The sequence below is a fragment of the Panthera uncia genome, chromosome B4, assembly GCF_023721935.1.
Source record: "Panthera uncia isolate 11264 chromosome B4, Puncia_PCG_1.0, whole genome shotgun sequence".
Lineage (NCBI taxonomy): Eukaryota > Metazoa > Chordata > Mammalia > Carnivora > Felidae > Panthera > Panthera uncia.
Genome location: NC_064809.1, coordinates 129,924,766 through 129,946,247, shown reverse-complemented (window position 1 = coordinate 129,946,247; position 21,482 = coordinate 129,924,766). Strand labels below are relative to the sequence as shown.

At 38.9% G+C, this 21,482-nt stretch overlaps 1 protein-coding gene and 1 pseudogene across 19 annotated transcripts in view; one reads left to right on the top strand and one right to left on the bottom strand.

Moving 5' to 3' along the window:
* The window catches only part of TNRC6B (trinucleotide repeat containing adaptor 6B), a 249,989-nt gene that overhangs the window by 217,094 nt on the left and 11,413 nt on the right, over positions 1-21,482 (bottom strand). For 2 of the 19 annotated variants that reach the window (XM_049627530.1, XM_049627539.1), the window contains exon 2: positions 5,694-5,824. The exons of 16 other annotated variants lie outside the window; for them this stretch is intronic. The gene's annotated coding sequence lies outside the window, so the exon portion shown is untranslated. Of the gene's footprint in view, positions 1-5,693; positions 5,825-21,482 lie in introns of those variants that run through there. One more of the 19 variants, XM_049627551.1, reaches the window with a different exon arrangement.
* On the top strand, positions 3,424-3,531 carry LOC125920592 (uncharacterized; annotated as a pseudogene).

Sequence of the window (21,482 nt, the reverse complement as noted above, 5' to 3'; positions counted from 1 at the left end):
GAGGTGACCCCTGAGCAGAGTCTGAAAGTTTAAGCAGGAAATTGCTAGGCAATGAAGTCCAAGGAAACAGTATGTGCAAAAAAAGTATGCAGGCACTTGAAGGAGCACTGTGTACCTAGGCTACTTCCAAGGATTCTTCTGTTTTATTTTTTAAAACTGAGTGCAACGAGTGCCATTGTGCTAGGAGCTTTGGATACCAGACAAAAGACAAAATTCTATGAGAAAGTTATGTACGAAGCACTATGAAAGTGTAAAGGAGGAAGGTTTCTTGCAGCCTGCGGGAAATCTGTGAAGGTTTCTCAGAAGAGGAGCCTACACTGGATCTTGAGGACAAATTAACCACATTAAGAGAAGAGGGCAGGCAGAGAGGGACTTGCACAAGACATGGGCATTTGATGAGGCAAGGAACACTTGGGGGACTGTGAGAACTGGATATGGCCAGATTTGGAGGGAGTGAATTACAGGGGGAGTGGCAAGAGATGAGGTTGGCAGCTAGGCACAGATGTGATCTTCAATGTCACTGTTGATTATTGGAAGGTTAAAAAACTGTCTAACAAAAATGCTTCCAAGCTACAGTTATTAAAACAGTGTGGTCCTCACACAGGGATATATAACCCAGAAACAGACCTATAACTATGAACACTGGGGCTTGCTGTAGAATAAAGGTGGCATTTCAGATCAGTAAAGAGAAGACACATCATTTAATAAATGCTACAGGGACAACTGGTTACCCATTGGAAAAAAAAAACCACATTGGATACCCTCCTTCATATCTTGTAAGGAAATAAAGTTCATTTAGATTTGGGATTAAATATAAATAATAGAGGGGCACCTGGGTGGCTCAGTCCATCAAGCGTCCAACTCCTGATTTCGGCTCAGGTCATATCTCCTGGTTTGTGAGTTTGAGCCCCACACACTGACAATGTAGAGCCTTCTAGGGAATCTCTCTTCCTCTCTGTTCCTCTCCAACTTGTACACTCCTTCTCTCTCAAAATAAATAAATTTTAAATATATATACATATGTATATATATATACATATCTATATACAGAACCATAAAAATCTTTTTAAGACAAAATAATATTTTTTAAATAGAATATATGGGGTGCCTGGGTGGCTCAGTTAAGCGTTTGACTCTTGATTTTGGCTCAGGTCATGATTTCACGGCTCATGGGATTGAGCCCCACATCAGGCTCTGCACTGACAGTGTGGAGCCTGCTTGGGATTATCTCTCTCTCTCTCTCTCTCTCTCTCTCTCCCCCCCCCCCGTCCTTCCCCTGTTCTCTCTCTCTCTCAAAGTAAATAAATAAACATTTATGAAATAGAAAATAATTATATAAGAACTTTCTGGTTAAAACAGGAGACTTCAAAGGAATTTTGTTTTAATGGCAAACTAATGTGGCTTGCTTACCAACATGAAAGTTACCAAGTTCACTTTGTTGGAAAACAGTGGAAGCACTGGTCCAAAGCAGTGGTTCCCACCTCTTTCTCCTAGTCATAACTACCTGGGGAGCTTTGTAAAACCCCCAAAAGCATACCAGAGCTTCCAGGCTGAAGGAAAGGCTTAAAAGAGAGATCTTTCTCTAATAAATGTTTTCATTAAAAAAAAATACACATTGATTTTCAATAGCAATTAATTGTTGGAAAGGAATTATTTCCTTGGTCTAACCTCTTGATTGGGTTCAGAAAGGTCAGGAATTGAAACTGTTTAATATTTCACTTAACACTCAAAGACATATATACTCAGCACAGTATCGGAGCAAGTACTAGGCATACTGGGAAGAGTACTTAATTTGGAGGTGGAAGACATGGGTTCTAGAAACTACTACATAGTAGCTAGCTGTGTGGTACTAAACGACTCACTTAGCTACTAAACTCTGAAATGCAACCTGATCATCCGTAGACTGAAAATGATGATAATCCTAGACTCCTCTCCCACAGGGAGCCTGCAGTGGGAACTGAATGAGATCATCTTCCTTTGTAAACCACTCAATAAATATTTGTGGGATGACCGAATGAACACTCTATATACAGTAAGTTTTTCACACATCTATAAATATATGCGAACACTACAAAACATCCCACCAACTCTTAGTTACAATAAGCACTAGAACTACACAATATAGATTTATATCTAATAACCTATAGACTGCACTCTGCAGGCTTCTGAAATACACATCAGGAGGTAATGGGGACCCAGGGAAAGGCTGTCCCTGCTCCTTTCAGTTTCTTCCTCTTCTCTTTTCTACCCCGTTTCTCACCTTGTCCTTGCTCTCAAGGAACAAGTAGATAACAAAGGTATGGTTTTCTCTGCAGGACTCAAGTCAATAAAAGGGTCTCCTCTTTCCAAATATCGCAATCAATGGCCACATTTTATTTTAATATATGTTTGTTTGTTTCTTGTTTGTTTAATCTCTATACCCAACATGGGGCTCTAACTCACAACCCCAAGATCAAGAGTTGCATGCTCCACTGATGGAGCCAACCAGGCGCCCGAAAGGCCACATTTTAAATATAAAGGTAGTTACCTTTCTTCTTGAAATATGGTGGTAGAATTTTACCACCATAAATTTAAAATTTCAGGGGTGCCTGGGTGGCTCAGTCAGTTAAGGGTCCGACTTCAGCCCAGGTCATGATCTCACAGCTCATGAGTTTGAGCCCCTTGTTGGGCTCTCTACTGACAGCTCAGAGCCTGGAGCCTGCTTCGGATTCTGTGTCTCCCTCTCTCTCCGCCCCTCCCCTGCTCACGCTCTGTCTCTCTCTCACAAAAATAAACATTAAAAAATATTTATAAATCTAAAATTTCACGTCTTTGAATAAGCATTCCTTCGGTAAGCATCCTTTAATCGCCCAAATGGATACATTTGCTATAGACTCTCCATGTCCGTAACAGTTTGTGTAATACTTAAAACAATCACCCTTTGTTATAAATCTCTGTACACGTTTTAGCTCCTCGTGACCTCACAAGTGCCAGGGCACTGTCTTTGAGTGCTTGTGGGGCTGAGCACATTATATACTACATGATACTCAACAAAAATTTAGCATATGAATGGATGATGACACTAGAAATTCAATATCACCTTAGAAGGCTGAAGCCAGAGTCAAAATAACTGGGATGGCAGAAACTGAGAAAATATACAATTTCACCTCAATTCCTTTATATTTTATAAGCATCTACTATATGCCTGATACAGCCCAAGGTGTGCTGTGATGAATAAGACCTACTCTCTATCCTTAAGGAGTTTATAATCCTATTTATACTCAATCACATTTTTTATTTTGATATAATTCTGGACTTTCAGAAGGGTTGCAAAGATTGTATAGAGCGTTCTCATATCATCTTCCCCCAACTTTCCCTAATATTAACACCTTATATAACGGTGGTACACTCAGTGAAACTAGGAAATTAATATTGCTACAATACATAGGTTATCCACCTTTTGGCTAAGATCAAGTGTAGTATCTGTTCTTACTACCTTAATATTGCTACAATACATTAACTACGGACTTTACTCTGATTTTGTCACTTTTTGCATATATGCAAAGTTTTGTTTTTTGTTCCACAACCCCTCGTTACTCTTAGTTGTCACATCTCCCTCTCCTCTCAATTACATTTTTAGTAACTTTTTTTTTCCTGTTTATAGTAACAAGTTTTCTGAAAAGTGAAAAAAAAAAAAGGAGGAAGAAGAAGAAAATAAAATCTCTGATAATCCTCTGTGAAGAGATAAACTTTCCTAACATGTGTATAATCTTTTGGTCTTTTTGCCATGTATGTACGTGTATATACATTTTACTTTTCTTAAAACCAGAAATCTAAATATAGCCTTTTGTGTCTTGTTTTCTCTCATTATCACTTGTAAAACATTTTACTACATCTTTATGGGGTTTTTTTGAGGCAGGGGGATAGGGAGACAGGGTCTGAAGTTGACTCTACGCTCTCAGCACAGAACCTGATGAAGGGTTTGAACTCACAAACCACAAGATCATAACCTGAGCTGAAGTCTGATGCTTAATGGACTGAGTCACCCAGGCACCCCTACCACATCTTAAAAAAAAAATTATTTCACAAGGGTTCCTGGGTGGCATAGCTGGTTAAGCGACCAGCTCTCGATTGCAGCTCAGGTCATGATCTCGCAGTTCGTGAGATTGAACCCCACGTCAGGCTCTGTGCTGACAGTGCGGAGCCTGCTTGGGATTCTCTATCCCTTTCTCTCTACCCACCCCCCCCAAAATAAACACTTAAACACTATTTTACAATATTATTTTAATGATAGCTTAGATTCCACTGTTATAATGAATCATAATTTAACCATTTCCCTGTTATTGGATAGGTAAGTTGCTACTTATACTACTATAAATAATAGTGCAGTGAATATCCTTGAATATGAAAACAGTATAAATTATAATGGGATGGATAAGCACAAAATATTAGTGACAGGGCCAGCAGAAATGCCTAACCTAGCTTTGAGGAGCAGAAAATCAGAAACACTTGTTGGAGGACATATATCTGAGATGGGCTCTGAAGAAAAAATCTATTCCCTCATTCTTTAGTATTCAACTGAACATTTACTGAGTGCCTGCGATACCCAATTATTACACTGGGATCCAGGGATACAAAAGGGACTAAGGTTCTGCAGGGGAAGTTCACTGACTAATCAGAGAGGCAGATATTTGAACCAAAAAATCACAACGAGATAAATGCTATTATCACAGTGCTATGTATGAAAAAGTGCTCTGGGTACACAGAGAACACATTTAAAGAATCAACTGTAAAAGTAGAAGGAGTTAGGCGCCTGGGTGGCTCAGTTGGTTAAGCGTCCAACTTCAGCTCAGGTCATGATCTCATGGTCCGTGAGTTCGAGCCCCGCATCAGGCTCTGTGCTGACCCCTCAGAGCCTAGAGCCTGCTTCAGATTCTGAGTCTCCCTCTCTCTCTCTGCCCCTGCCCCACTCATGCTCTCTCTTTTTCTCTCAAAAATGAGTGTTTTTTATATAGAAGGAATTATATCAAGGTTGATAATAACACATATGAGAGAGGTTTTAGTTAAGTTTGATTTTAATATGTATCAACACTATGAAGGAGTTCCTTAAAACAGGTAAATTATTAATAGGGATTCAAAGTATTCAGATGGTGAGAAGTATTAGTTCTATTATATTTTATACTGGTAAAACCAGTACTAGAGCACCACGTTCATTTCTGAGAACTGTATATTTTTTAAAGCATTTTTTAAATGCTTATTTTGAGAGAAAGGGAGAGAGAGAGCGTGCGCACATGCATGCACGTGAGTAGGGGAGGGGCAAGAAGAGGGAGAGAGAGGATCCCAAATAGGCTCCGCGCTGCAGTGTGGAGCCTGATGCTTGACTCAAACCCACAAACCATGAGATCATGACCTGAGTCAAAACCAAGAGTCCAGTGCTCAACCAACTGAGCCACTCAGGCACCCCTGAACTGTATATTTTTAGTCCATTTTATTGAGATATGTCCACAATGAAATGTACCCACTAAAGTGTACAGTCTGATAAAATTTGATGAATTTATATACCCACGTAACCAACCACCACCACCATTAAGAAATGTCCTTGTGCTTCATCCCAGTCAATCCCCTTCACCCCACATCTAACCCCAAACAATCACTGATTTGCCTTCTGTCACTACAGACTTGTTTTTTAGAGTTTCATATAAATGGAAACATACAGGCTGTACTTTCTTGGCTTCTGGCTTCTTTCAACTCAGCATGTTTTTGAGAACAAACCATGTTGGTGTGTGCATCGGTAGTCCATTGCTTCCTACTGTCTGAGTGTCATATTGATAAGACCATGGATAAACTGAAATAAAGAGAAAAGAGAGTAGGCCATGAGGTGACTGGATGCCAGGTTCTATGAGAGATCATTGAAAAAAATCTGGTTGACACTGAAAGGGAGGGCATTTGAAGAACTTCAATGTGCAGAACAGGCTTGTTCTGGTCTTACCAGAAGGTAAGACCGAAACTAATGGCTGCCCACAGAGACGGTCAAGATATTTAAATGGAAATAGCATGGCTGACAAAGATGCTGCTGAAGGGATTCCAACATCAGCAAGAGTCTGGACTTGATACAGTCAGTATTTCTTCCAACCTTGAAGAGCTACGATTCTGTCATTCTCATGAGTGAGAAAAATATTACACCATTATTAACCATTAAAATATCAGCATGAATTTTTATTTAAACCAAATCAGCTATTCTGTCAGAGCTAGTATAGCATATGGTTTCAAATGTTTGGGGATGGTGAGCGGGGGGAAGTCTTTAAAATCAGACAGACCTAAGTATAAATAAATCTCTATTCTGCCACCTACTAACTGTGTGTCCGGCATTTAACCTCTCTATGCCAAAGTTTCTTCATTTGAAAACTAACATAATGATGGATATGCTTGCCCCAAACCAAAAGCTGAATAAATCTTGTTGTCAGCAAGACCCTAGGGAATAAGATAAAGACTATATGACTTTTGAATAAGTGGGGGCCTAGGAAAGTCTAAGATACAAAGGCACTGTCTAGAGCTGGGGTGGTAAATTGTGACCCCCAGGCCAAATCTGGCCATGGTCTGGTTTTGTGTGGCCCACTAGCTAAGCATGGTTTTCACATTTTTAAAAGGTTGTAAAATAAAGAAGAATATGTGACATAGACTTTATGTGACCCCCAAAGTCTAAAATACTAACTACCTTGACCTTTGCAGAAAAAGCGAAACCCAGGTCTAGAGCAGACAGGGGTCAATGTGGCTGGCGGTAAGTTATATGGTTTTAAAGAGACAAACATAAAGAGTATCCATCTGCTAAAAGGAGTACAGAAGGAAGAATTCCTTAAACGTCTGCAGCCGTGAGTTCCTTACCTATAAATTGAAAATAAAAACAATAGCTCTCAACTTCTGCTCAGGCCATGATGAAGCAATTAGTACCAGACTTGCCCTCTCATTTTAAGCAACTAGAAAATGGGACAAAATATAGGGAAAAACTGTTTTAGGCACTGAACAACAGTTAGCACTATGATTCTTGAGAGAGAGGAACCAAAGGTGAGTCCTATGAAGGCTGTGGCTTTCTGCTTGGAAGTACTGTCTACACTGTAGCACTGTGGAAATGACCACAAGCAGAGCCCAGTGAGCTAAACAGGTTGAGGTGACAAAGTTCAGGGTTTAGGGGAGCTAAGAAGGCTGGAATCTGCCAGGGCAGAGTATCAGAGAGGAAGGAGCTCCACATATAGAAATAGTTCCAAAATTTGGTAGAAGGTCTCCTTGAGTCTTTGGCTATACCAACCTGTAGGTTAGAATTCTACATGGCTGGGCAAAGCCAAACTGTTGAGGGTGGCAGGTGCGTGTGAAACAAACAACTAGAGGACTTGAAACTGAACAATTCCCAGAGTTGATAACCATATGGGAGACATCTGAACTCCAACCAGCCAGAGTGGAAACTTCAATGAACACTGCAGGCATTCAGCAGAGACCCTAGACAGGTCAGGTCTTACTAGAGAGCTAAATGCAGAAGCCTAAATAAAGCAATTCTAGATCAACCTAAGAGTTTAAAAACTAGCCTTAAAAAAAAAAAAAAAATCAATCTAACCCACAAGTGACTTAACTGCTTGCCAAAACAAAATCCAATCCTCTTTAAAGGAAGACAACAAAAATCAAGATAACTAATAATGCAACATTCACAATATACAACATCCAATAAAAAATTACATGCAAAGAGGCAGGAAAATGTAACCCATAATTAAAAGAAAAAATGTCAGTCAACAGAAACAGACTAAAAAATGCTGAAAATTATAGAATCAGCAGATAAAGATTTTAAATGTTTTTTAACATTTATTTATTTTTGAGAGAGAGAGACAGAGCATGAGCAGGAGAGGGGCAGAAAGAGAGGGAGACACAGAACTCAAAGCAGGCTCCAGGCTCTGAGCTGTCAGCACAGAGCCCAACACGGGGCTCGAACTCACAGACCGTGAGATCATGACCTAAGCCGAAGTCGGATGCTTAACCGACTGAGCCACCCAGGTGCCCCAACAGATAAAAATTTTAAAACATTACAAATATGTTCAAAATTTAAAGAAAGAAAAGCAACAAAATGAGAAAAGAAATGAAAGATATGACAAATAATCAAACACAAGGTCTAGAGAAGAAAAATACAATAACTGAAATGAAAACTTCACTGGCTAAACCCAACAGCACAATAGACACTAAAGGAATGACCTATTAACAAAAACAAAACAAAACAAAAAAAGTAACCTCTGAGACAACATCAAGTAATATAACTTATGTGTAATTTCAGACCCAAAAAATGTGGGTGGGGGGATACTTAAAAAATAATTACCAAAACTCTTCCCAAATTTGTTGACATTTCTAAGCCCACAAATCCAAGAACTCCAGGAAAACCACCCAAGGTACACTGTCCTCACCAAATTGCTGAAAACCAGAGAGAAGATTATATAAAGTAGCCAGAGTGAAAAGGCAAACTAGGCACAGGTGAACAATGCTAAGAACATCTGACTTCCCATTAGAAATGATACAAGATAGATGACAACAGAAAAGCAGCTTAAAATGCAGAAAGATAGAAACCATGCATCTAAAATTTGATAGCCGGTAAAAATACCCTTCAGAAATGCAGGAGAAATTGAGATTTTTCAACAAAAAAGATGAGAGAATTCACTGCCAGCAGATCTTTTCTACAAGAAATGTTCAGGCTTTCAGGCTAAAGATAAAATGATGCAGATATGGGTACTCAGATCTAAGCAAGGGAATTAAGGGCAGTGGAAGTGGCAAATATGTGGGTAAATGTAAAAGAATTTTTATCATTAAAAGCAAAAATAGTAACATGAATTGTGGGGTTTATTATATATGCAGAAGTAAAAGGTACGACAACAATAGCTCAAAGGTATGTGGAAGATGAAAGGATACTCCATAAAGTTTTTACACTATAAATAAAGCAGCATATTATTTTAAAGCAGACAATATTAGTTAAACATGCATATTTTAAACCTTAGAGCAACTACTGTAAAAATAAAACGAAGATTTATACCTAATAGACCAAGAGAGGAAACAGAATAGTAAAAAAGTAATAAAAAATATGCCAGGAAAAGAGGAAAGAATAAACATAAAACAGATGGGTAAATAGAAAACAAATAGTGAAATGGCGGACTTAAATGCTACCATATCAAATAAATGTAAATGGTCTAAACACTTCAATTAAAAAGCAACGATGGTAAGACTGGATTTAAAACCAAAACAACACATAGGACCTATCTGGTATCTAGAAGAAATTTAATTAAGGGACACTTGGGTGGCTCAGTCAGTTGAGCATCTGACTTCAGCTCAGGTAATGATCTTATGGTTCGTGAGATCGAGTCCTGTGGAGGGCTCTGTGCTAACAGCACAGAGCTGGCTTCAGATTCTCTGTCTCCCTCTCTTTCTGCCCCTCCCTGCTCACACTCTCTCTCTCTCAAAAAATAAATAAACATACATTTTAAAAAATAATAATAAGAGAAACTCACTTAAGAAAAAAAAGACACAAATAGGTTAAAAATTAAAAGAATAGGAAAAAATATACTAGGCAAACATTAACCATAAGAAAGCAGGAGTGACTATATTAAATGGAAGCAGACTCACATAATGTAGACTTCAAGTCAAGGAATATTACCACAGAGAAAAGGAGGCATTTTATAATTACACAGGGTTCAATTTACCAAGAAGACAGAACAATCTTTAATGTGCATATGCTTACTTTTAGAGGTTCAAAATACATGAAGTAAAATGAACCAAACTGACAGGGAAATAGACAAATCCACAATTATAGCTGGAAATGGCCAACACTCCTCTCAGAAATTAATCAGTAGAAATAAAATCAATAAAGATATGTAAGATATGAACGGCACTATCAACTATCAATTAATTAACATTAATAACACATTAAACCCAAGGACAGTGGAACACATATTCCTTTCAGATACACATAGAACATTTACTAAACGAGATCATAATGAGTTTCAATAGATCTCAAAAGACTGAAACCAGATAGTACATGAACCAGATAGTCCTATGAACACAAGAGAATTTTCAATCAGAAATTAGTAACAAAAAAAAAGGGGGTTCCTGGGAGGCTGAGTCGGTTGAGCATCCGACTTCAGCTCAGGTCATTATCTTGCGGTTCATGGGTTCGAGTCCCACTCACACTCTGTCTCTCTCTCAAAAATAAACATTAAAAAAAAGTTTATATGTAACACACAAGTCAAAGAAGATATCACAAACCAAATTAGAAATTATTTCGAAAAAAAACATATTAAAATAATTTTTAATGTTTATTTTTGAGAGAGAGAGAGAGAGAGAGAGCACAAATGGGGGAGAGGCAGACAGAGAGAGGAGCACAGAATTCAAAGCAGGCTCCAGGCTCCGAGCTGTCAGCACAAAGCCCAAAGAGGGGCCAACAAACCCTATTAAAATGAGTGTGACATTGAGGTGCCTGGGTGGCTCAGTCAGTTAAGCGTCCAACTTCAGCTCAGGTCAAGATCTCACAGTTTGTGGGTTCAAGCCCCTCATTGGTCTCTTTCCCAGGCTCAGGAAATTTATACCGTTAAATGCTTCTATTAGGGAACAAGGAAGGTTTGAAGTTGATGACCTAAGTTTCCATCTCTAAGAAGCTAGAACAAGAAGAGCCAATTAAATCCAAAGCAAGTAATATGACACAAAGACTGGAAATCAACAACAGAAAACAAACAGCAAGACAACAGAGAAAATCTATGAAACTCAAAGCTGGTTCTTTGAGAAGATTGATAAAATTGATAAACTTACAGCTAGAGTAGAATAAAAGAAAGCAAGCACAAATTCACACAAAGTACCAATATCAAATATGCAAGAAAGAACATTCCACTCTAAATCCTATAGGGATTAAAATAATAAAAGAATGTTAGGACTCCCTGCTGGGTGTGGAGGCTGCGTGAGATTCTCTCTCTCTCTCTCTCTCTCTCTCTCTCTCTCTCTCTCTCTCTCTTCCCCCTGCCCCTCTCTCCTATATGCACATGCATGCTCTCTCTCAAAAATAAATAAATAAGAATGTTATAAACAGCTTTAAGTCAATATACTAGACAACTCTGATGAAATAGGAAAACTCTTTGAAAGCCAGAAATTACCAAATTAATTCAAAACAAAATAGAAAATCTGACTAGTTTAATAATGCACATAAAATTTAGAATCTGCATTAGCTACAGAGCATACTTGTAATATGTTAACACCTTTTTTGAAATTCATAACGAATACTTTGCCATCTTTAAATGTACTGGTTTCAAATACTCTAAAGTTTCTCCAAATTTATATCCTTTATTACTCTTAAATTATCTTGAATTATTTACCATTTCCTATCATAGAGGAAAATTATATTACTCTTCTAACTTCTACCTAACTGCCTAAAATATTCAGCACTATTTTTAAATGTGTTATTTTTTATTGTTTAATTTGCTAACTGGCTTTTTACTACTTAAGATTATTTTCTTTGCTTGACTTTATAGCAAACTTTTGCTTATTATTTTACGTCAGTCCCACTTAATAATAGTTTTATTTCTACTACATCTTTAAAAAATTATTTTAATGTTTACTTATTTTTGAGAGAGAGAGACAGAGCACAAGCAGGGGAGGGGCAGAGAGAGGGAGACACAGAATCCAAAGCAGGCTCCAGGCTCTGAGCTGTCAGCACAGAGCCTGATGTAGGGCTCAAACCCATGAACTGTGAGATCATGGCCTGAGCCGAAGTTGGATGCTCAACTGTGTGAGCCACCCAGGTGCCCCTTTACTACATTTTTTCTTTTTAAGAGAGAGAACATGTTGTGGGGAGAGGGACAAAGGCGGGAGAGAGAGAATCCCAAGCAGGCTCACACCCAGCGTGGAGCCTGATGTGGGGCTTGATCTCAGGACCCTGAGATCATGACCTGAGCTGAAATCAAGAGTCAGACGCCCAACTTGCCGCGCTACCCAGGAGCTCCACTACTACATTTCATAGTCAAGTTTCCTTTCATCAACCGGCAATTTTTCCTTCATTTAATGACTAGAGGCTGTAATGTCAAAGGCGAGCATGTGTTTCCAGCACCTCCAAAATACCACTAAAAGGAAAGGGGCCCTAGATTCTGACACTCCCCAGCCAGATCTTTGCCATAAAGTCCTTAGAAATCTCTAGCTCCCACAATTCCCAGCCATATCAGAGAAGCTCCTATTCAATGTAGTACTGAATCCTAACAAAGCTCCACAAGGAGAGGACAAAGGCAGGGGCCTTGACCTTCACTTAACAACAATAACAACAACAATAGTCTATAGGTACTCTGCAAAAACAAGGCATCTGAGGTTCTAAGATGGCAAACAGGCAGCCTGGAACACTAATGACTACTTATTTCTTCTGTCCCACATACATGGTACCAGGTACAAGGACTAGGAAAAAAAAAATCCAGACCCTATGTGTACAGGGGCGGCAGGGGTAGTAGGGGTACAGTGGGGGAAGTGCTAGCTAAAGAATCGGTACCAAGCAGTTTGAGACTGAATGTCTTTCAGTTGAATACATTTCAGCCAATACTTACTAGGCACACCCTCACTTAAAAAGGTATATCTGGGTGGCTCAGCTGGTTAAGTGCCAACTCTTGATCTCCACTCAGGTCTTGATCTCATGGGTTTGCGGGCACATGCACGTGCTACCTCAAAATAATTAAAAATTAAAAAACAAAGGGGGGGCTGGGTGGCTCATTTGGTTAAGCATCAGTCTCTTGATTTTGGTTCAGGTCATGATCTCACGGTTCGTGATTTTGAGCCGCAAATCAGGCTCTGTGCTGACAGCACAGGTCTGCTTGGGTTCTGTCTCCCGCTGTCCCTGCCCCTCCCCACCTGCATGCACATGCTCTCTAAATAAATAAAAATAAACTTAAATAAATAAACAAACAAACAAAATTAAAAAACAAAAAAGGATATCTGACAGCCTCATTATGACTTAGGAAAAGTGGTTCTCAGCTTTTTTCTCTAGCACTCTCTGGACAGTGCTCTGGAACGTCCCAACATTCTCTATCTCTCTATTATGAAGCCAGTTCTTCACGTAACTAGCAGTCAATCAGTGTTTGTTGAACTAAAGAATAAAAAATCTGGATTCCATATAAACACATAAAACAAAAACTTACACGTTCCCCCAAAGGGCATTCATGGATAAATGCATTAAGCTCATATTACATTTATCATGGGCTTAAAAACACAAACAATCTCAGTAATATTCTCAGGAATAATCGCTGGGACCCCATCTGCATCCTGCTGCCCACATGCTTACCTTGAGAACCCTGACTTGGCAAATGAGCTAACACCCCACTTCTTAAAAGTGCTCCTTAAAAAGTAAGTGTGCACTGACAAATATTACATATGATTTTTTTACGTAAAAAAGTTACTTTTTGCTAAATAAATCACTAAGTCATTGTTATTTCTACTTTTGTATGTGGGTAATACTCAGATATTCTCAGTTTGGAACAATTAATATGAAAAAAAAATCTAATTAACATTTATTTCATAAGGATGCAATTTGAACAAACAGCTCCCGAAATAAAATTTATACATGCCAACTAGAACAGAAAAGGCCGTCTCCATAGTTCAACACTTAATGAACACAAACTTAGTCCAAGTGGGGTTTAATGTCTAATTGGAATTTCCCAAACGGTCCTCTGGAATGTCTGAACAAAAACAAAGCAAACCAAACAAACCAAAAAGGATCCAAACCCCTAGAAAAGCTCTAAAACAACTGGTCAAACACTGGCTGGGTGAGGAACACCAAAGGGCAGGAGAAAGCTTCTACTTTTTATTTATACTTTTGTACCGCTGGATTTTTGTTTTACCAAAAGCACGGATTCCTTTCAGAAAGATTTATTTTTAAAGCTACCACATTAGCTGATAGTAGAAAAAGTCAGTCCAGAGAAAAGCTTGCTGCTTCTTCCGAAACCTTATTACACGAGATAGGATACATCTTACGTGAAGTACGGCACGTTATATCCTTTTTCTTTACTATTTATTACCACAAAGCACTTCTGAAAGGAGAATGGGGAAAGGAACCAGAAGATTCTTAACATAAAGCCAGAGGAGTGTAGAAGGCGCCACGTGACAGTGACAGCCGCCTAAGGGATCAAGCTTTGTGAAGAGGTGTCCTAATTTCTATTAACTGGCCTGTAGAAAACAGATTTAATCTTGTATCCTGTAGGAGAAAAAAAAGGAAAGCAGGTTTCATTTTCTGAAGGTGAACAAAAGACACTAAACATTAGGGCTCAGAGAGTAAACACGGGCCCATGATCCCTTAGCCGCAATTCCCAAATCCAAAAACTTCTGAAAACCACCAGTTTTCTGTAATTCATCTGGTAGAAATACTTGATCTGAACGTAATTGGCAGCCAAATCTGACCCGAACTGACATGAGACTATTTATAGCGTCCCCACTAAAGTGAGAACAGTCATAGCTCTGGCTGCCGAAATATTAACGTATTCAACTACAAAGTGCTGCCCCTGACTGTGCAGGGACATTACATAATATACGGTAAAAGCATCTTGTTAGCTTTCTAAAAACAAAGAAAATCTCTAAATTCTAAAATACTGATGGCCCTTACAGTTTCCAATAAAGGACTATGAAGCCCAAAATGGCTTTTTATTAAAATGGTCCTGTCAGCCTCCACTAAAATACATAATTTTTTCCTGAAAATGTTCTCATAATTTGAACTAATTACTCTTTTCTAGAAACTTACTGTTATTAGAAATGTTGTACTTTGAATATCTGTAAATCTTTAACTGTATTATTATTAGAACATTTTATACCGCTCCAAGGTATTCTAAGTCAACCACTCTCTGAAGGTGACATTAAAATCAGAAGGGTGGTTATCACCTTTGGCAGGAGGGTAGTACCAGAATGGGGTAAAGATCGTGAAGTTAAAAAAGCAGACCTCTGTCAATATGCTGTGATTTTCTTTCTGTGTTCAAGACGAAAAAAACGCGCCTGGGTGGCTTCGTCGGTTGAGCCTCTGACTCTTGATTTCAGCTCAGGTCATGAGCTCATGGTTTGGTTCATGAGATCAAGCCAAGTCCGGCTCTGCACTGCTGGCACGGAGCCTGCTTGGGATTCTCTCTCTCTCTCTCTCTCTCTCTCTCTCTCTCTCTCTCTCTCTGTCTCTCTCTGCACCGCCCCCCCCCCAATTTCTCAAAAATAAACATGAAAAAAATTTTAAACAAAGGGCATGTGATTTAAAAAAATTTTTTTTCATGTTTATTTATTTTTGAGAGAGAGACAGAGTGCAAGTGAGGGAGGGGCAAAGAGAGAAGGACACGCAGAATCCAAAGCAGGCTCCAGGCCCTGAGCTGTCAGCACAGAGCCAAACGTGGGGGCTCAAACCCATGAACTATGAGATCATGACCTGAGCCGAAGTTGGATGCTTAACCAACTGAGCCACGCAGGCGCCCCGTGATTTTTTTATTTATCAAAGAGGGGCACAGATTTTAAAAGTGAACAAGCACCAATTTAAATCATTTTAAAAAATCAAAATAAAAATGAAGTCACATTATCCAAATAGTTATCAAGGAACAGAACACAAAATAAAAGTCAAGAAAGAGAACATGTGCAAGTAAGGAAAATTATGTATTTTAGCCCAGTTACGTATCAATTCCATTATATTATATGACTAAATAACATATGATAATGAAACTTGCAAAACTCAAAGTTCTCTATTATAGAAACAAAACTGTAAAGCCAGATTAAAGCAAGAACTGAGACAAAAACTACTGAGAACCTATAATTAATTACAACGAAGAGTAATTTGGCAGATTTCACATGAAAAATAGGGACAGAATAAAGACTTTAATAAACATAAATACAGTACTACATTTTAAACTGTTGTATCTACATAAAACAAAATTGGTTGAATTTTTTTTTTAAGTACTCACCAATCCTCCCTCCCTCCCCCACTCTCACACAACTAACAAAATGGTAGAAACAACGCAACCAAACAGGAACCTAGTTTCACAACTGGTAGACATGAAAGCTGTGAAAACCTCTTTTAACACGTGTGTGGGATGCAGAACCCCGAATTATTTCTGCCTAGAGGAAGCTCTCACAGAGTTATACTCAAAAAAAACTAAAGATTGAAAATAATTCAAAATATTCCTTAAAGCAACATGAGTAGCACAACTGGTTGTCTAGTTGTTGCTATATCCTAGAAAGGAAGGATAAGGTTATCTCTACCAGTATTGTTTACTAAATTACAGTTTTTACTATCCATGAAATTTATGCGGCCATCAGAAATAGTACATATGAACACATCACTGATAAATGGAATTCTAAATTAATTAAAACCCAAAATTAAAAACTTCAGGGTAAATTTTGATTTAAAAACTGCATTTCAGCAGTGTGTGGGTGGCTCAGTCAGTTAAGCATCCAACTTTTGATTTCGGCTCAGGTCATAATCCCAGGGTCATGGGATGGAGCCCTGTGTAGGGCTTTGTGCTGAGTGTGGAATGCTTAAGATTTTCTCTCTCTAAAATAAAAAATAAATTAAAAAAAAAAGTCCATCTCACATATAAGAATTTAAAAGAGAATTTCCCACTGTAATCTTCCTTTTACTTGAATAAAGCAGAACTGGAAGAAAAGAGAACAAAGAAAACAAGATCGTAAGGTCCTAGAATATCAAGGGTAAAGAGCAAGCCAAGAGGACATCATGTAAGTATGAATAACGAAAGTCTCTATTACAAGATTGACTATGAAAGAACTGTAAACCTGTAAAATCAATTAACTAAAAACAGGAAATTAAAAAAATATACTGAAAGTCAAAAATTTAAGAATTTAATCCATTAAGAATATATTCTAAAAGCCCTTATTCTCTAATGGGAGGTGGAGGTGGGACTAATGGGACCTGCAGGTGCCAGTAAACAAAGATTGTGGGACGGGGCGCCTGGGTGGCTCAGTCGGTTAAGCGTCCGACTTCAGCTCAGGTCACCATCTCGCGGTCCGTGAGTTTGAGCCCTGCGTCCGGCTCTGGACTGATGGCTCAGAGCCTGGAGCCTGCTTCGGATTCTGTGTCTCCCTCTCTCTCTGACCCTCCCCCGTTCATGCTCTGTCTCTCAAGTAAATAAACGTTAAAAAATTAAAAAATTAAAAAAAAAACAAACAAACAAAGATTGTGGGAAAAGACTGTTACCCTTCCTCTGCCCCCTACCGCCCCCCACCCCCCGCAAAGAATTTTATCCAGTGATATAGGGTTCATCTAAGGTAGCACATATACCAATCTACTAGGTTCTAAGGATATTCCTTGGTTAATTACATAACAGATCCAGATTCAAGGCATCTCTTTGAACTAAGTCATTCACATAATTCCTGCAGGGTTAAGACAGATACAGATATGTGCTCATGCTACTGGAATTCAATATCTTACATGAGTAACTTTAAATTATGAAGGCATTAATAATGCTATACAGGTATCAAAACCCAATTTTATATCCTTTATATCATGTAGCATATTTTGACAGAGTGATCTTTATTTCCTTATGAATCAGTTAACTATCAGGTAATTATAGTTAACTAGAAATTGGTTAACTATCCTGATTTAAGGAGCTTCCACAGTTGAGTGCAGCATAGTGAGACGAGGTACAAAACTATCCAGAGGTCAGTGAGTTTATAATCAAGTTGGAGAGACAGTATCACATAAAAACAATTTAAGAAACCTTATAAGAAGCAGTTAAGTCCAAGCTGTAAATATAAACTGATACTAAATATATACCAATCACTATATAGAAATGTTCAAATGGAAGTTATTTTTCAAAGTACACACTCCTAAGAAGTTACATAGGTAATTATCTCAGTCAGGTTGCCATCACTGAAAATACTTTGCAACTCCTACTTTGCTTCCAGACCAATTTACAAATCACACAAGGAAATCTGCCTCATTACTTTGAACTCATTTCGGACCCCAAACAGTATTGCCCAGACAAATCACTTAACCAGACCTGAAAAATGGTTCTTGGTTGCTCCCCTAAATCAAATCCACCCTGAAAGAATGAAGATTTTCCCCTACGGAAATTCCAAAGAGTATTTCTTATTCTGGAAGCAACTCCTAAATAATTCCTCAGATGTTTTAAGAAAAGACAGTACTTCCACTTTCAGAAAAGCCGGGGTAACAGCAGTCGGATGTACCCTTGCAGGTAAAAAAACAAACAGACAACTAAAAAACTGGACAAAATATATAAACAACGGTTTTCAAAACATTGGACATCAGGCAAGGAAGGACAGTGATCCCTAAAGAGATGGTAAACAAACAAGCTGAGCCCTACAATTGCCCTAGCTTGCTGCCTAGGGAAAGATTCCAGGCCACCAAGCCGCCGGGAGGGGAAACCCAAGTGGAACTCAGAGACCTCCCTGAATTGAGGAGATGCAGCTGAGATTTCCAGAAGGCTGAGGCAGCTAGAGTTTGCAGTGAACAGCACTGGAAAGGAAGAGCCGCACAGAGGAAGAACTCTCGAGATCTGTAGGGGGATCCCTCCAGTATTCAGCTGAGTAGCAGCTAAGGAACTAGGAAAAACACAGGTAACATCACACTTAACAGTAGGATGTTTTCCCCCTACATCCAAGGAAAAAGCAAAGGTGCCCATTCATACTTCTTCCACTCGACATGGTACCTGAGGTCCTAGCCAGTTCGATAAGGCAAGATTTAGAACTCAAAGGTCAGAAAATAAAATTGACTTTCTTTGTAAATGATACAGTTGTATATGAAAAAAAAAAAACACAAAAGAACAGACAAAAATGCCACTGAAAGTAATGAACGAAATTAGGAAAGTTTATTTATTTAGTGTATTCAATCATATCAATGAAAACAAACTGTCCAAATGAAAGAGGGCTTTAATAAAGAAAGGCTTCCAGGAAGAAAACTTTAGAGAAGGCTTTCTGAGGGTGAGAAGCAAAATGGTTTGGAAGCCAGAAACAGGGAGGATATTTTACATAAGGAATAGCCTTTTATAAGGTATGAGGACAAAAAGCGAGAGAATCATATGGAAAATAGAGAAAAGATTGTATAGAAGGCAAAGGTTCAGGGGGCCTGGGTGGCTCAGTTGGTTAAGCATCCGACTTCGGCTCAGGTCATGATCTCACAGTTCATGAGTTCAAGCCCCACGTTGGGCTCTGTGCAGACAGCTCAGGGCCTGGAACCTCCTTCGGATTCTGTGTCTCCCTCTCTTTCTCTACCCCTCCCCCACTCATGCTCTGTCTCCCTCTGTCTCTCAAAAATAAATAAACATTAAAAAAAAAAAGGCAAAGGTTCAAAACTAGGGGATGACAGTTGAAAGCTGGAAGCAGTGAAGGAGCCTGGCTCCGACACAGGTGTTTGGATTTCACAGAATAAGAAAGCATAGGCTGATAAAGAAAATAGTATGTAGGAAATGTTTTCTGGTGAGAAACTAGGAACAGAGCAACTGACAGGAAGCTATTTTAATAATCCAGCCACAAGCTGAGGGTGACTTAGAACCAGGATGGCGGAGTGGAAGCAAAAAGGAGAGGCTCAAGGTCCAAAGCCACAGAGAAAGGCGCTAAGGGAGATGACAATGCTCCAAGATTCAGTGGTTCAGGCTTTGGTGACCTGGGATTGGGAGGGGGGGTTACCAATGAGGGGACCCAACAGAGTCAACAACTTTTAAGGGAGGTGAAGCAGAGGCCCCTCTCCAGTCTCCAGAGTTACCTTCCTAAAAAGCACTCTGAATGACAATTCCCAAGTCTTGGGGGGGGGGGGGGGGGGGGGTTAAAGGAAAACAAGAGAAAATGACATTAAATACTCATTTTTAAGTACAGTAAATAGAAGTCTAGAGAGCATCCGCTTCCAAAGCAAACACAAAACATCAGTGTTGAGCCTGGGCTCTGGCAGGTTCAGGAAGCGCAGGGCGGTGTCACAATATGCTGAGGCCGACCCACAAGCTGCCTGTGGGGCACAGGGTCCCCTTTTTAAAGTTTTCAAACCAGCCCTTACTGGCTCGAAATGTGATGTGTTTTGCATTTCCATTCTATTGTTTTGTTTTTGTTATTTCTACAAAGAGCCTTTTCACTAATTCTCTCTGTGTTTTAAAAGTAATGTTTTCCCCACTGAGCTGTGTTTCAGGAATGGGAATGTGTGGGCATAAAAAAAACCTCCTCTCTTTATCCACAGACCCACCTGCATGGTTTAAGGGGGAATCAGTCATTAGCGTGTCTTTTTAAGGAGATACAGCCAAACTACAAAATAAAAATATCATAAATTCTAAACACTTTGGTACAAAAATATAGAAAGTTTTATAGTGAAGAGGTTGACAAAAGAGTAGTTGGGAAAAGATTTATTTTAAAATCTGTTGGTACATCTAAGTGGAGAGATTCTATATTCAGAAGTGCCACTGAAATACACAACTGGGTAAAAGATCTCCCTGCTGAGTATGACAGACCATCTTGTAAGATTTCCAGGAAGGATAAATATCTAGTCCTTGGAGGGTCTCAGTTTTCATCCTTCTACTTTGTTTCTCTTTTCTTCTTTCCTCACCAGAACCTAGTAGATGTTCAAAACATTTCAATTGCTATGCTGACCTGGGCCTAAATGAGGAAACCTTGTCTACTTCCACTTTTTGAGGTTCTCAGTGTGTTTTTGAAATAAAGACATGCCAAAACAGCATTACAAAAATTGTGGTATATTTTAAATATATACATTTGATAAATGAACACTTCTAGGAAAAGAATACAATGTAACCCGTCCTATTCACAAGACACAGGATTAATAAACATGTTCATTTGTCATAAACTACACAATGTGATCTAGTAACTAGAACATGTTTCAAGTCATAATCAGTATTTTCTTTCGATCCTGTGAATTTATCTCTCAGAATGTCTACACCTGCTATGTGCAAACCATTCTGCTGGGAGCCAGAGCAGTATAAACTTGTTTTGAGCTCAAAGTACCAAGACAGAAACCCTGACTTCTCCCTTTTCTCTAGTTGAGGAGCTACAAGAACTTCTAAGGATTATCATGCCACCTATGCCCTTGACAGGAATCTGGTGGCCTTGCCCTGTGGACTACCTGCTACCATCTCCATTCAAACAGTTTCGATTTTTCTCTCTCTCCTGGGTCCTTGCTACACATCTTTACGTAGAATTTCTCACCTTAACAGGTTGCCTTCTCAACCTGGCCCTGATTCCATTATTTCCTTTCTTTCTTTTCCAAACATCTTGAAATAAACTACACTCACTGCTGTCATTCTTCCTACCATCCATTATCTCTTTTGCCCCTTGTAATCTAGATCAACAAATGATCATACAGAATTTGTATTCATATAAAAGTAAATAAATAAATAAATAAATAAATAAAAAGAATTTGTAGCAATTGACATTGAAATGGGTCAATTAGCATATTCTGAGTGGCAACCAGCACTCCCCAGCGTAACCTCCAATCATTCTGAAAAATATCAAGCTCTGAACATGCAAAGCTG